The sequence below is a fragment of the Antechinus flavipes genome, chromosome 1, assembly GCF_016432865.1.
Source record: "Antechinus flavipes isolate AdamAnt ecotype Samford, QLD, Australia chromosome 1, AdamAnt_v2, whole genome shotgun sequence".
Lineage (NCBI taxonomy): Eukaryota > Metazoa > Chordata > Mammalia > Dasyuromorphia > Dasyuridae > Antechinus > Antechinus flavipes.
Window position 1 is genome coordinate 389,335,486 of NC_067398.1, and position 17,046 is coordinate 389,352,531.

The 17,046-nt window shown below is 32.8% G+C and overlaps 1 protein-coding gene across 1 annotated transcript in view; it reads left to right on the plus strand.

The window, feature by feature from the left end:
* Positions 1–17,046, plus strand: part of ADAMTS16 (ADAM metallopeptidase with thrombospondin type 1 motif 16) — a 215,537-nt gene that overhangs the window by 124,860 nt on the left and 73,631 nt on the right. The gene's annotated exons all lie outside the window — the stretch shown is intronic.

Sequence of the window (17,046 nt, forward strand, 5' to 3'; positions counted from 1 at the left end):
TGTAATACTACTGTATTGTCAGAAATAATGAATGTAAAGTTGCAGAAAAGCATGGGAAGGCTTTTATTAGTACAAAGTGAAATAAACTGAATGAAAGTCATATGAAGAGAAAAGATATAATTTTTCAATATAAAGAATTGATCAACTAGATATCAGAATCTGTCTTGGCTATTTCCAAACATCCAAAGCATTAGCTCATTCATCCCAGTTAGTTTTTCGCATCCCAGTAGGCCATTTATGGTCTCCTGAAATCTATTGTGTAAGTTAGATCTTTTATATGTTGCCTGTCATCTTTGCTTCATGCAAGTAAAATGCATTTTTGCATGCCAGATTGTTATTATACATAGAGGCATATATATGTCAGAAGAGAAAAGTAAGGTTTTCTTATAAAATCAAAACTTTCTTAACATGATAAAATAACAGAAAAAAAAAAGAATCAGGCAAAAAAAAGTTAAGACAATTATTAGTTCTTAAATGTTATGTGTATATAAATGTTTATGTATTTACGTATATACATATATATGTATATATGTTTAACATTTACACAAATATTTGCTTAAAAAGTTTAATTGGTTCATTGTCTTGGATAACTAATATTTTGTATTGTGTTTCTCTTCCAAATGGAAATGCTTATTAAAATCCAGAATTTCAGTTTTGTGTCATAATTCCTCAATAGCCTGTACTATGCCCTGATAGGTTGATTGTCCTTTAAATTAAAATGGTCTTGTAATCTCCATTTAAATAATGCCACACAAATCTTGAAACTGACCAGAGTACCAGATGCTTTTCTTAAGCTACAATTTCTCTAATTTTCAAACTGAAGTATTTTTGTTTGTACAACATTATGTCAGGATTTTGAACTTGATTTTGGTGGTTAGCCAAAACTTTTCCCTAAGGTTTGTGGAAGGGAAGAGCAGAAACATCTTTAGTATCCTTGACCCTTCTTAATCAGCCCTTTCCTTAATTTGAAAGATAAATCTCCAGTTATCTCATTTAAACTAAGGAAGATAATTATAGATTAAATATTGTGAAAAGGCTTCTGTTTCCAAATACGCAATTATTTTTAACCATTTTGTATCCTGATAGAGTGGAGGATATGCTAGAGCTGCTAGTGTTAGCATCAAAAATAGCTCAGTCCTAATTTTGCCTTCAAGGAACTGAAACTTTCTTAGCCTCACTCAATTTCTTTTTTTTTTTCTAAAAATGATAATACCGCACTATAGTGGCATTAAATGAAAACAGAAAACCTTAAATTGATAGAGAACTTATTAATAAGATAAAGTGCTATGTAGATGTTTATTATTATTTCACATATATTTTACCTAAATCTATTTTATCACATTGAGGCATTTTTTTTATTCTTTGCTATTGTATCATTTCTCATGTCATTTCATTTTTCGTAAAATAGAGGAATCAAAGAAATATGAAGGACCTTTAAAGTCAATTCATCTACCTCTCATGCAATTCAGGTATGAATTCCACAATAACATTAAATAAAGATAATGTAGTTTTTAGTAAAAATATTTCCAATGACAAGGAGCATAGGACTTCTGAAGAAACCCCATTTAATTATTGAACAGCTCTCACTGTTAGAGAAGTCTTTCTTATATTGAACAGAAGTGTATTTAACTGTAAAATCTCATTATTCCTAATTATGTCTACAGAGCTATACAGAATAACTATATCCCTTTCCATTTGTAACAGCTCATTTATATATCTCTTCTTTACTTTAGAACCTACTCCCCTAACAGTGCCATTGTCTTTCATTGTTCTTGCATGAGATGGTATCCAATCCATTTACCATACTCACAATCACAATCTAACTTCCTAATGATCTTCTTAGAATACTGCAAAAGGAACTGAATTTTCCATATGGGAGTGACTAGCATAGGCAACCACACAACTGTTTCTTTCTATCTATTTCTAGTTTCTAAACACTATCTAGTGATGTCACCCAAGATTATGTAATCATTTTGGCAGCCATATCTACTACTAACTGATAATATAATTCTGATCACTAAAACCCTTGGTATCATTTTTTCACATAAACAACTAAAGCAGATTTTCCCCAATTATTGATTGCTTTTTTACTCAAATATAAGACATTTAGTCCATTAATCCAACATGTCAATATAATTTGAATCTTAATTTTAACATTTGTTAAACTCCTTTAGTATGTTGTCATCTTCAAATTCAAAGAACATGACTTCTCTGTCTTCATCCAGACTTAACCGATCAAGGCCTCAAAATGAGCAGTATTTATCAAGAATTTTTATAGAATTTTCTTTTCAGGTTGACACCAAGCCATTTCTTCAACATTCATCAATCCATAATACATTATTTCTTTAATTTTCTTAACCTGCCTTCTTCTATATAATATGTAAGACCAATAACCTCCTTAATCTTAAGTGTCAGCTGTGGGACTAAGTAATGTCAGCGTCTGAGTTAAAGCACTGAGATCCATGTGGGACGACTTTTCAATATTCAAAACAAGTATTGTAATTTCAATCTTCATTTTAGTATTTTTATTTAATATTCATGATTCTTTCATACTTCAGTAATACTATGTCATCTCATGGTATTATAAAGTTATCAGCAACAGAGAAGGAAAGGTAAAAGGAATCATTGTGGAACTAAAAGGGGGAAAAGAGGAAGAAGAAAGAAGGGAGGAATAGAGAATCCCTACTTTTCTAAAGCAAAACAAAAGCCAGTTTTTATTCCAGTTCTTATCTGCAGTTCCCCTGAGCCTCTGCAAAGTAAAGACATCAACATTGGGAAAGTTCCCATAGTTTCCAAGAGGAAACTCTTTATATGCTGAACACATGCAGAACTTCCTCCCTGAAGTAGCCAATAGCCTGATTCAAATGCTCATATCCCAGAAAAGAGCACTACATGTTCTATATTACTATGATCCTGCTTGGGTAGCAGGCAATGGTTGATTCAATAACAGTGAATCATTCTCCATCTCCCACTGCTATAGTTGAAAATATTTTTGCATTCTTAATGTTTTAATAAGTGGATAAGATCAGAAAAAAGGATGGTTCATTCTTTCCTTGTTATTTCTAAGCAGTTAAAGCCATGAAGTCATCTCTTGCTCAAAAAAGCCAACAGTTGAGCCAATTGAAGATTGGGTTTTCTTCTTTTGTGCATTCCTACAGCAACCAGCATGCCATTGGTTCTGCATAAATAGCAAATCCTCATCATTACTTTTATCACTATGGCACACAAATTAATAGTTCTAAATAACTTTATCCATGAAAACTGCCATTCAAATATAACCTTGCAAAGTCTAAATTTGATTCCAAATAATGCACTCTATTTCGATTTTCTTTAATTGTATTTTTTATTCCACTTTAAGAATTATCTGGTATTTTCTGGTATAAAGTGATTATATCTCTATTATAATATCTCTACACATAGAATGAAAATAGAAATTAAATACATTATCTCATGAGACCCCTAACATTATATATGCACTAGTCTCTATTTCCAAGGAATGATTTACTTACATGACTGTTTTGATATTCTTTAAAGGAATGATAAATACTTTTGGCAGCAGCTATGATCTGGTCTATAGATAGAATCATCAAATAGTTGTTATTTCAAATTTGAAAGTCATATTTATCTTTTTTCCCATCAAATGTGTTCTGAACTTTTCATACTCAACACTTAGTAACAAATGACTTTGCTTCCTACTTTGTAGAGATTAAGAACATCTGACAGAATGTCCTTCTACTCCATTTCTCAAAATTTCTCAGGTTATTTAGATATCATTTCCTCTAGTAACAAAAGTAAACCTAGTTTAACTAAAATTAGCCTCTCACCTTCTACCCTTGATTACATTTCCCCCAGAGAACCTAATTCTAGCAATCATCCTGTATTTCAAATGCATCTTAACTTCTCCTTCTCCAGTGATTCTTTCAAATTTGCTGAAAATTCTACCACATTCCCCAATCTAAAAATAAAGAGCCTTTAGTCTTTCTACCTCACTTAGCTATTGTCCCATCTTTCTTCTCTTCTGCTTCCTAAACTTTTGAAAAGAATGATCTCTTCCCAATGTCTTTATTTTCTCATGTTCTCACTTTCCCCTCAGTCCTTTGCAGGATTATACTGCACTGCATCACTATACTGAAATGCATTTATCAAATTGTCAGTAATATTTTGGTCCCGTACTATTGATTTATTCTTCCCTCTAGATATTCTCTTCTCTCTTCACTTCAGAGATACCACATCATTCTAGTTCTATGAATTTCCTAAACATTCTTTTGTCTCCTTTTCTGCTTCTGTAACTCTTTTTAAATTGTTTCTTCATCAAAGGGTTTTTTTTTGGGGGGGGGAGTGATCTTTTCCTTCTTCTAATTCTTTCTTCTTCTTCTTCTCTTTCTTCTCCTTCTTTTTCTTCTCTTCTTCTGAGAAACTGAAAATTTCTTTGCTTGCCATTCAAGACCCTCTGTAATCTATTTTCTAATTAGCCATCACCTAATATTCCCCTCATATTTCATACACACACACACACACATACACGCAACCATTTTTCAAATAAGCAAACAGGTTCTAAGAGTTACAGTGATTTTTTTTAAAGTCCCCTCAGTAGTAAGCATCTAGTGTGGCATGTTTATCAAGTACTACTTTATGTGTTACCTGTATTACCATCTTAACTCTCTTTTAGGCTATAAGCACTATAAGTAAGTACAATATCTTATCTAAAATAATGTCCAGAGATCCTTGCACAAGGTTCTATATGCAATAGTTATGCAATTAAAGTTTAATTAAATTAGTAATGCCCTTTAATGTTAATTTCATTCTTCTAGTTTGTAGTATCAAAATCTTTTATTTGAAACTGATCCCAAACGTACTTTAGAATAGTATTTATTTCCTTAAAACAGAAAGCTGGTTTCCAAAGACATTGCTCATTAAACACACCAATCTTTGTGGAAACAATTCATCTTTGCATTCATCCTCAGTTTCTGTTCTCAGTTTGCATCTTTACTTTATATTTCAAGTTTCCTTAAGTTTCTTTCCCTCTCCTATCTACTAATGTAGATCTTTCTAAGACCACTTGCCAGTTTTCTGCAGCATGATTCCAATATATCTGAGGACACTTTATTATGTTGCCTTCCGAGCAAAAACTAAATGATGAGTAGGATAGAAACAGTACTTTCAAACGATTCCAGGACCCAGGTAAATTGTCCTTAATTCATCCAAATGTGTTTAGTTCAATTACAAAGTAGAATACATTATGTCAACTAAAATATATTGTAACAGGCAATACTCCCTTTGCCTTGGCCAAGCAAAATGCCTTGGACAGACTATCTAAATTTGCATTTGTATGAATTTATTCCCATTCAGTAACCTTACTGATGAACTTGACCACTGGCCAAAGGAAGAAACATCTAAATCCTTTTTTTCAAATCCACTCTTTCATATATACTCAGTTTGGCTGAAGAAATTGTGAACAATTTTGCCTTCCAGAACCTGATTTGACCCTATAACTCATCCAACATCTTCTGAAGAATGCTTCAGAGTTCTCCATATTTTTGCAAAGGATAAAACATGACTTCTGAGGCCTCTGGGCTCAGTAAGGATGTGGGTTTATTGATCTGTATAATGAACCTTGACTAGTTTGGAGATCTACAGTCAAGAGTTGGCAGAACTCTCTGTTAAGATTAATAGGGTTAATCCCAGAACAGAATGGATTTCTGGGAAACAGCTCGAAGTCTTTCGTAGCCCAGAAAGAAAGGCTTCAGTGCTAGATTTGAAAAATATCTTTCCCAGTTACTCAATGCTGAGGAAAGTCTAATGACTCCCTAAATGAAATAATTTACAAGTAATTTACAATAAATTACAACTCTAAGAGTCTCAAATATTATGAAGGGCTAAAGATACTAAGGTTATTATTAATGGTTCTGGAGATGGTGGGAATAGAACCATGTCAATAGGTCCACCAAGTTACTAGACACATTGTAGATGGACTTCATTGTTAGCTTTGATCTTCTTTTTTTTAATCATTCACAATACTCCATATCCTGCCCCTTTGCCTTTGTGCTGGTTATCCCCATACCTGGAACCTCATAACTTTCACCTCAAAGAATCCTTCTCTCGCTTGGACACAGCTCAAGCAAAATGTTCTATATGACACCTTTAAGGATTCTTCTACTGTTAGCACCATCCCCTTAAAGCAATCTTGTATTTAACCACTTTGTATTGATTTATCCCCTTTTTATAGTTATTTTGTGTATGTTCATCTATGTCTATTTTGTCACATTAGAATGGAAGCTCTTTGAGAGTAGGGATTGTGCTATTTACTATCTTTTATCCTCAGTATCTGTCTAATAACTACTCATTAATTGGCTGATATTTAGCAAGGTACTACTATGAGCCAACGGCAAGTTGCCTAACTTCTCCAAGTATCAGTTTCCTAATCTCTAAAATGAGAATCAATCAACAAACATTTATTAGATATTTAATATTTCCTTGGTTCTGTGCTGTCTTGAGAATATATTAACAAAAATTAAATATCCCTTGGCCTCAGGGAGCTTAGTTTATAAAAATGGTTTTATAACCTACCTCAGAGGGTTATAAAGGAGGAAACTTTAAAAACAATACAAAAATGAAATGGTCAGTGAAGCTGGATTTCCTTATGATAGGGACTTTTTTTTACCAATAGATCTGCTATTTGTGCTAGAAAGTTCTTTAGGGCAGTAAGAGGTAAGTCATTTGCCTGGAGCTACACAGCCAAAATATTTCAGAAGCCATAATTGTGCCAACGTCTTTTTGGTTTCAAAACTGATTCTCTTATACACTTTACTAAGGTGATTCTCATTAATGTACTTAATTAATATACTTCCTGTTATAGGACCTGGATATAAGTTCCAACTATGTAATTTAGTATGTGCATGACAAGTCACATCATGCTTAAGGTCCTTAATTTTCTTATTTCTATAATGAATTAAAATAGATGAATAGATAGTGTCCTTTCTATGTCTAAGTCCTCTTAGTCCCAGCCTCTTAAACTATGGGTCACAATCCTATATGAGGTCTGAATGTGAGGATCACAAAATTATTATTTTTTATCAGTATATGGTTGATTTGTACCTGGCGGGGGAGAATGGAAAATTCTTAGGCAAAAAGGAATCACAAATAGAGAGTTTAAGAAGCAGCCCTGCTCCACATGACATTGTAGTTTTGTGTGCTGAGGGTGTTTTGTTATTGAACATTTCCTCCCCAAATATATACTCTCTTCTCTCTCCCTTCTCCCTTTTCTTAAGTCCTTCCTTTCCTATTTGACTGAAAAGTAAGATAGATTTCTATACTGACACTGAGCGTGTATGTTATTTTCTCTTTGAGCCAATTCTGATGAGAGTAAAGTTCGCTCACTCATCTTCACCCTTTCTTCCCCTCCATTGTAAAAAGCTTTTTCTTGTCTCTTTTATGGCAGATCATTTACATCACTCCATTTCTCCTTTCCCCTTTCTCCCAATACATTCCTCTTTCACTCCTTATTTTATTTTTAAAGATATTATCCCTTCATAATCAACTCATACCTGTGCCCTCTGTCTATATATACTCCTTCTAACTCTTTTTTATGTTTTCTGATGCTTTAAAATTTGTTTAAAGTCATTATTTAAAGGAATTTGGAGCAGTTTAGGGGAAAGCACTGGAGTTCCTGCCTTTACTGTGCCATCTGGGCTCCACCTTGCTCTCAACTGTTACTTCTTACTGCTATAAGTGCAACATTATGTAGTCCTCTTTCCCTTTCTAATTTGTTAATTTATTTCCAAGGCCATCCATGCTTATTTCTCTCTCTGGTCCATTCCTAACTCCTCACTTTTCCATCCCTTCTCTAATAGATTTGCCTCTCCCCCATTTCCGTACCATACAAACCCCTCAAACCCTATTTGATTTGCTCTGTACTTAAGAATTAGACAACAATGCATAAAGCAAATAACTGGGAGTTTTGACTTTCAGGTTCTGCTCAACAATAGAATAAATGTTGATAAATGATAAATGTTTAAGATTTTTCAATGAAAAATTATGAGCAAATAATTATTTTATTTTAAATTATGATATAATTTAATATAAGTTGTATTTGCTTTATTAGCTTTCACTATAATGAATTCATTGCCCTGAGCAGTTTTGTTCCATATGAAAATTATTAATTGAACAATGAATTCAAATTCCTATTAAATTAAAACCTGGAAGACTCCCTAGTGGGAATTGTCAGACCCAAAGACAAAATTTGTATGATGTCTACAAGGTCAGCTAACAAGGACCTTACTAAACACATGAGGAGATCAGGAAATTTCCTGGAAAACATCCCATCTATGATTCTCTAGGATCCAAGTCTGGGGACTATTAACAGAATTCTCCAGCTGATTTTAATCATAGCAATTCTGAGGAAGGAGAAAAGTAATCTCTAAGTTAACTGGGTCCCAAGTCATACAGGTCTTTATAGATTAAAGTCAACACTTTAAATTACTCTCGGAAGCAAATAGGAAGCCAGAACAGATTATGGAGTACAGGTATAATAGATTCCATATGTTTTGCTCTACATCATACAAAGTTTCTGCAAATACATAGGAGTAAAGACCTCTCTTCTACTTAAAATATTGAGGCATTCCATTACAAGTCCCCTTATCTTCTCCCCACTCTAACACAAATCATTTGTACATCCTTCTCACCACCTCAAAACATCATTTCATTTGACTCCCTTTTCCTTTTCTTTTCCTCAGAGGAAGACTATTCCTCCTTTCCAAATCTAATTAACCCAGCCTGCACCAAAGATCCCATTTCTCTTACTTCATTTGGTACTTATCTCTTAACAGCTTTGAGGAACCCCTCTCCACCAAGTGATGGTTAATATTGAGGCATTCTCAAAGTTGAGAGTTAGGTAGATAGTCAAAGTACCAATTAGGTGTCACAGCAATCTTTGTCCACATAACTTAGCAATACCATAGGAGGAGGTTGTGTAGCACTTGTATTAATTGGACTAAAATCCACAAAAATGTGGAAGAACATTTTATAACTTTTAGCTCCTTTCATCTACATTAAAGTCTCCCATAATTTTTACAACAATTTTTGATATTAAGTCTTTAGGAATCCATGATAAATGAGTGGGTGAGATTGCCTTGGTTTTTTCCTGTCTCTGGAAATCAAGGGGTCCATAGCAGTATTTAACCAGTCAGTAACTGATTCTTTCTTCTCTATTCCTTTCTGCTAGTAAATGTGTGGCTTTCTACCTTCTTAACATTGGGCAGTTTATAACGTGGCACTGTAGTTTATTATTCTGTATTTTAACATTAGTTATACATTTGTTGTCCTTAAATGCAGATCTGATAAGATGACTCCCCTATTTAACAAAACTCCAGGCCCTCTTCAATGCTCTAAGATAAATTATACTTGGCTTTTAACATAACACCAGACTATCTTTTCAGACCTCTTCCATATTACTCCTCACAATCCATTATCTAGTCCAAGGCTTCTTAAATTTTTTTTTCACTTGAGACTCCTTTTGCCTGAGAAATTTGTACATGGCTCTAAGTATTAAAAAAAAACTCAGATAGTTACTGTTAACAAAAAATGATGATGTATTTAAAACAACTCTTTGCTATACATATAATTTTACCATTTATTAAAGATTAAAGTAAACTTGTATACTAATGAGATGGATGCCCTTGTTTAGTTTTACATAAAAAATTTAATCTTGGCAGAATATTTGATACCTTTTACTGTTGCCAAATTATTTGTAAGTCCCAAATTCAGTTACCCAATCTCTTGTGGGATTGAGAACCACAATTTAAAAAGCTTAGGTCTAGTCCAACTATTTTCTCTGTTGCCCTCATGTGGCATTCCACATTTCCATTTGTCTTTATGCTACCTGGGTAACTCATCTGGAATGTATTTCTTCTTTACACCTCCTCACAGATAACTTTACTTACTTCAAGATGTAGCTCAAGTAAGACCTTCCACATGCCTTCAGCAAGGCCCTTTCTCCTTAACTACCCCGTTGTTGTTGTTCTTTTTATATGCTTATATATGCATGTTTTTCTCTTTCAATAGAATGTGTGAGACTTCATTTTCTATCCTTATTTCCTCAGAGAACTACTATGATGTTAACAGATTGTTAATAAATATTCATTGGTTGAGCTTTCTACAAACCAATGACATTAATTTTACGATAATCTGTTCCAAGCACAAATCCTTAGTCATTCTTTAATGTTCTTTCTCTCTAAGTCAATAAATTAATCATACTAATGATATGTTTACTCTGTCTACAGCAAGAGATGGAAATTGGCAGAAATAAAAGGGCAGGACACAGGACAGATGGCAGCAGATAATGGAAAGATGAGATGGATGGATAGATGAATGGATGAATGGGTGGATGGATGGATGGATAGAATGAGGTTGCATATGTGCTGTCAAGTCTTATATGAAGACTTAGGCTAACTATTTATGGGGGCTAGGTCACTTTATACTCATTTATTAATTAAAATGTTGGATCCAGTTGTGGGAGTAATAAAGAAGAATAAATCCCCTCACTCAAAGACTAAAAAGTAAATTCTATTTGCAGAAATCCAATAGTAAAGGTGTTGGTTTGATGAAGTCTTCTGTCTTTAGCACATACCACTTCCACCTGAAAGGTCTTTGCTTTTTATCTACCTAAGATCCTTTATGGCTTAATAGTTATAGAACTGCCACTCAAAGTCAACCAATTCATGTATACTCAGACACTATAACCCCTTACTCCAGGAATATCCTTCCCAAAACAGATCTAGTTCATTTATTCAATTCAGATAATGTGCCTGAGGGTAAAATCTGATTAACAACTTTTCATCAGTACTTAGCCTTGCTGAAGCAGCTATAACTAAGTCATTTCTATAGCTCCCAGAATCTCTCTCAAATCCCAAGGTAAAGAAAACAATTACACAAGGAAAGCACAACAAAGCACCAACACATTCTCTTGATCACGATTAACTATATATACTAGTAAGAGACACAAATCTGAGTGGTTATGTCCTATGTGGAATAATTACCAAGTTAGTGAAATTGTTGTTCATCCTTCATTCTCAAAGAGAACTGGTGACTTCAGGAGAATGATGTTTTGACTTGATTTTAGTGAGGCAGAACTGTGCAAAGTTACTAGTCTCACTCTCTCTGCCAGAATCATCTAAGTCCAAAGGCTAGACATATGAGAGGACAATTTGAGATGAACCCAAATGTTGTGAGAGCCCTTGGACTTTTCCCAGATCTCAATTTGTCTGAGGCAATACCATTCAATGATTAAGGAAAGATTAAAAAAATAGAAAAGGGAAAAGATGGTCTACTTTGCTTACTCAAAAATTATTTATATATAGATATATAGATTTTTTTTGGGGGGGGGGGGCATCAGAGTTTCTTAAGTATAGCAGAGATGTGTGCATATGTATATAAGAGAAATAGAAAGAGAACCAGTCACCGAGCCAAACCAGATGTCTAAGTAGTGTAGTGCTGGTTCTGAATTCAGGAAGTCCCAAGGTCAGATCTGCCCTGAGGCACTTACTAACCCTATGTGCCTAAGTAAATCATTTAAACTTTCACACTTTCCATTTCCTTAGCCCTTATAATGAGGATAATAGCACCTACCTCCAAGGGCTATATTTGGATAACTTTGTAAACCTTAACTCATTATATAAATTCTATTATTAAATAAAAATAATAATAACAATATGTCTATCTCTTTGATATTAGAGAGATACAGAGATTGTTACCTTAAATATGCATGCCCTGAGTGACTTTTGAGGGATTCTAGGCCTTGGTAGAAGGAAGAAAGGTAGAATATTTGCCTTTTCACATACATTACTTTGTACTTTTAAAAAAGTCTTTGTGTGTATGTGTGTGTGTGTGTGTATATATATATATATATCCATTCTATCTCATCAGTAGGTAGTAAATCTCTTGATTTTTAGAGATGATTCCTTTGACCTCTTTGGATACTTAGCACCTAATTTGCATCCTTGAACATGGTAGATATTTAGGTATTATGTGTTGGTACCGATAGGATCCTGATGGCTTTATTCCAAAAGGTTTGTATGTAGTTTATAATTGTGAATTTTATATATATTATATAACCCTTTATGCAAAATATTGATACTATTGCTCAGCAACATCTAGCTTTCTCCAGCTTCTGAAATTCTATCTTGCATTTGAAGGCACTTCAAAGACCATATAGTCTAATACCTCATCTTATAGATGAAGAAACTGAGGTCCATTAAGGGTGCTTTTGACATTTAAAAGTCCTCTTACCCTGGCTTCTTCATAGCTTTCAGTCTTGTTAAATTTTGTTATCACTCAGGCATTTCAGTCATATCTGACACTTTGTGACCCCATTTAGAGTTTTCTCAGCAAAGATACTGGAATGTTTTGCTATTTCTGTCTCTCTTCATACACTCTTTACTTCAGCCATACTGGTCAGTTTGTTATTATTTGCACATGACTCTATCTCTTATCTCCTTGCCTCAGCACGAATGATATCCTATACCTGGAATATTTTCCTTCCATACTTCTGTCAGAGTTTAACTGGTTTTCCTCCAGTCTCAACACAAATTGCACTTTCTGTGGGAGGCCTTTCCTTGTTTCTCCAGTGGCTAGTGCATTCTCCTCTAAGATTATCTTCTATCTACTCTTATGTATGAGTTGAATGTAGCTAGTAAATGTTGTATTTCTCATTAGAATATACACTCTCTGAAGGCAAGATTGGCTTTTGCCTTTCCTAATATTCCTAGTACTTATCACAATACCTAGCACATTGTAATGCATAATAAAAGCTCTATAGATGTTTAAGTAACTTGCCTAAAGTGACAAAGATAGTAAATATCAGAAGGGAAAAGTTTTAATAATATAGATAATCAAATCAAAAAGGCTAGCCAAAGTCCTTTGTAACATTGATGTATGATCAGTTACTTAATCAGATCATGTATATAATCAGATATTCTATCCTTTGCTACAATACCAGAAATAAGCTTTGAACTTAAGAAAATGAGACACCACTCAATTTTGCCCAAGCTAAGATTTTTAGAAACAATACAATATTTTTCATGATATGTAGATGATTTAACAAGTGTTTTCCATGTGTAAAGCCTGCTCTCAAGCCAAACTATAACAGGAAAGAACAATTGTCAAATTAGTTATTATGCCATTTACATATCAATTTCTAAAAGTAAATCCTTTTTTATTTTAGCTAAGAAGTTGTATCTTTATTATAGATCATCAGTGGCCACTGATACATAAAACTGTGTTTTGATTTAATGCGTATTTTTAAAGTTCACAAGTTTTGAATTTCTTCGAAAAAGGCAAGACTCAGCCAAATTTCAATATGGTAATGCCTTTAATAAAGACATGCAGTTTAAACAATCAAAAATTGGATTTTGTAATTGAAGTGTAAGCAGATGACATTGTTATTTGTTCTTCTCACTGTGGATATTAGCCAACATTTTAGTATTTTCCCAAGATTTAATTTTACAGAATCTGTTCCTGTTTAGGTTAAGTCAAAACAATTACTATGCCAAAGACAAAAACTTCTAAACATGCCTGTAAAAGAGGTCTATCACAAATCATTTGTCCCATCTCCTATTTATAGCCATACCTTTAGTTCCTGTCACCAAGCAGAAAACATTTACTTAAGTTCCATACCAGACATTTATTCTCCATATATTGTGACTAAGTTGTGCCTCTGTTCTCTCAACTATAACTAAAGAAAATAATACTAACCTATGTCATTCATATTTATTATAAAGAATGATTTAACTAGCATCACATAAATGCCTAGAATATACAGAACAATGTGATCCTTTAAGTTGTCCACTAATAAAGAGATGTTTGTTAAATCAGTTAGTATGCGCTTTTCAGAAAGATCTATTTCCTCAGCTAAAAAGTAAAGTAAAATTAAATAAATTAAATAAAATAACAAGACAAGTAGATAAAGTAAAAATAAACAAACAAGTTTTTAAAGGGGTGATTTTTTTAGATTATGCCTAAACTCCAAGTCTTTTAACCTTTCTGTAGTTGAATAATAATGCTAAATCTTTTGACTATATATGCATGAAAAGATGAATGTGATCTTAAGTTTTTTCTAATAAATTGGACTGGTTATATAAGTATAATGTATCTTTTGAAATTCTTTAAATATTGACAGTATTTACAGATCTTATTGCTAATTGAATTGTTAATCTTTTTTACTTTATTTTTTCTACTAATCTATAAGTTCTAGGAAAACAGGAACCTTATTGATTTCTATATTTCTGCAAGGGTTTATACATAGTAATGACAATATTTTTTAATGTCAATAAATTAGTGAATGAATGAAATATATCTAATTCCTCATTCAAAATGACTTATCAGTCATTATTGAAAATCATGATGATTAATTTACTATTGTTTTTAAAAATAATAAGTAATGATGTCATATTTGTAAAATTTTTGCTTCCACTTATTCCAATTGTAGTTTTTTTCCTGCCCATTATGCTTTCTGTCATCCCACTTTGATTTAATGTATGACAGTACAACAGCACTTTATTTCAAAAAAAGTGAAAAGACCAAATGTAATTCTCAAGGAACATAAAAACTGAATGCTCCACCCACTCTTGATTATACTAAACTGTTATGATAGAACAACAGTACTCATACTGCAAACTTGTAAATTTTCCCCTTTATACCAATTGTAAAATTGCAAGTAATTCACATAGGAAATAACAAGCGTATTCTTAATTTATTGACTTGTACTTCTATTCCACCATCAGCCTTTAAGGAACTCAAAGTGTTCAATCAATTCTCTTAACATTACAATTGAGAGGGTATGTGGCAAAATGGAAAGAGAGTTTATCTACGTGTCAGAAAGACTTGAATTTAAGACCCACTTCTGTGAAAAAGTCACTTAACTTCTCAATGTTCCAGTCAACTCTTTAAGATGATTGCAGAGAAACAGTTAATCTGTATTGGTCAATAAAGTTTCTACCCAAAGCTGAAATTGATGAAATCAAAGACCTGGTCAAAACAAAAACTAAAAATTTCTAGGAGAAAAAAAAAAGTCACAATTTTTTATTTCTCTAGAAAAGACTCTGCTTATTGGAGAAATGGTCTTATTGGAGAAATTGATGAAAGTGAATTCTTACATACCAGTTACTTTGCAGGGAGAAATTAGAGGGAGATTGAACCAAAAAAAAATTGGAAAAAAGGGGTTTATGTAAAAGGATTTTATGATAGCCTCTCCTGTTTCATCAAAACACAACTTTGAAGCAGCTAATTAAGATTAAATAGAATGTCTGATCCCTTGAGCCAAATAGTTCTATTTTATGTAGTTACTTCCTTTCTTTGACCCTCAGAGAGAAAGAATACTAGTCCACTAGGACATTGTAAAAACATGTTCTTTTCTGTAATATCTTTTCCTCTGATTTGTTTCTTCTTTGTTGACAAAGCAAAAGCCCTTTTCAACTGAACCACTATTGTATATTTTAGAGACTTTAGTTTTTTAAGAAGAAAAAGCTTGACTTCTTATTGGAATTTAGTCTTTGCGATTTGAGAGGGAGGGGAGAAAGAGCTGGATATCTATAATCAGCTCTCTTTTTTTAAAAAAAAAAAAAACTTAAAACTTTTTTTAAACTTTTAAACTTTTTAAAACTTTTTTAAATTTTTAAACTTTAAACTAAATTCCAATAAGCTTTAAACTTAAAAGTTTTTAAACTTTTTTTAAAGCTTTTTTTAACTTTAAAAAAAAAAGAGTTTTTAAAACTCTTTTACTAAGTTACCTTGTCAGCAAACCTTTCATCATCTGTCAGAGCATGTGAACTCAACTGTGTTAGTAAATTTCAAAATGTCAGTATAACTTGGTTTAAGATATGGAGAAGGAAAAGGGGAACTGCATAGGTAACTCAATTGTATGTATCCTTTATTGGATATTTTATCCTATTTTATCCTAAAAGTAGAAAAATGCTTTTTTAATCTTAATGCATTTCATAGATAACAAACATATAAGTTCTATATTTTAGTGGAATTGTTCTTTGGTATCCTCCTTCAAATGATACTATATATATTAGTAATCATTTAAAAATAGTTAATTGAAAGAAAACAGTTTCTTAATGGAATAAACACTGAAAATTAGAAATTTGTTACATGAATTAACACTAAAAATTCCCTTTTTCTCTCCCCAAATGCATGTTTCTCTCACCTTTCAATTCCATAATATCATGTAATAAAAGTTGACATCTATAAAGTATTCAATTGCTCACAAAGTGCTAAAAGCACCAATTTGCTCAGTTAAACCCACCACAACCCTCTAAGGTGAGTAGTACAAGTACCATCTTCACTTTATAGATTAGAAAACATCTCAAGAGAGGAAATTTACTCTTACCCAGTTACCCATAGTTAGTAAAAAAAAAAAAAAAAAAAAAAAGGCAATTAGGACTATCACCTACTTCCAAGTCTTCTTATTCCAAATCCAGTGTTCTTTTGTCTAAATTAAGGAATTTTTAGCCCTTTTAACTCACTCATGCAAGGAGGAAGGAAACAAGAATTTATTAAGTGCCTAGTATATTCCAGTACTAAGCATTGTGTTAAGCAGTTTACCAATATTGTCCTATTTCATATTCACAGACACCTTTGCCAGTCTTCAGATGCCTACAGATCCTTTCTATGAATCATACATAAAATAAATTATATAAAATTAAAAAGGAAACAGTTTTTAAAACATGGTTTTAAAAAGGATGCTAGGTTGAAAGCCTCTGCTTTCCTCCTTCTGCAGATCCCTATGCTTCCCCAATTTCCAAAGTTCCTCAGTCTCAATCCTCTTTAAGTTTATCTGAACAAATATTTCCTATTGCCACCTGCACAACTTGTTTCTGGTTGTGCAAACCTGAATATATGGGGCCATTTGGCTCATTTTCAAGTCAACTGAGAATTCATGGCTAAAATCTTAAATACCTCTAGGGAGGAAGAAGGAGGCTTAGAATAGGCCTTTCATTTCCAGTCTCTCAAAGAATACTAGCAAGCTCAATGTATAAATTACATTCATATATA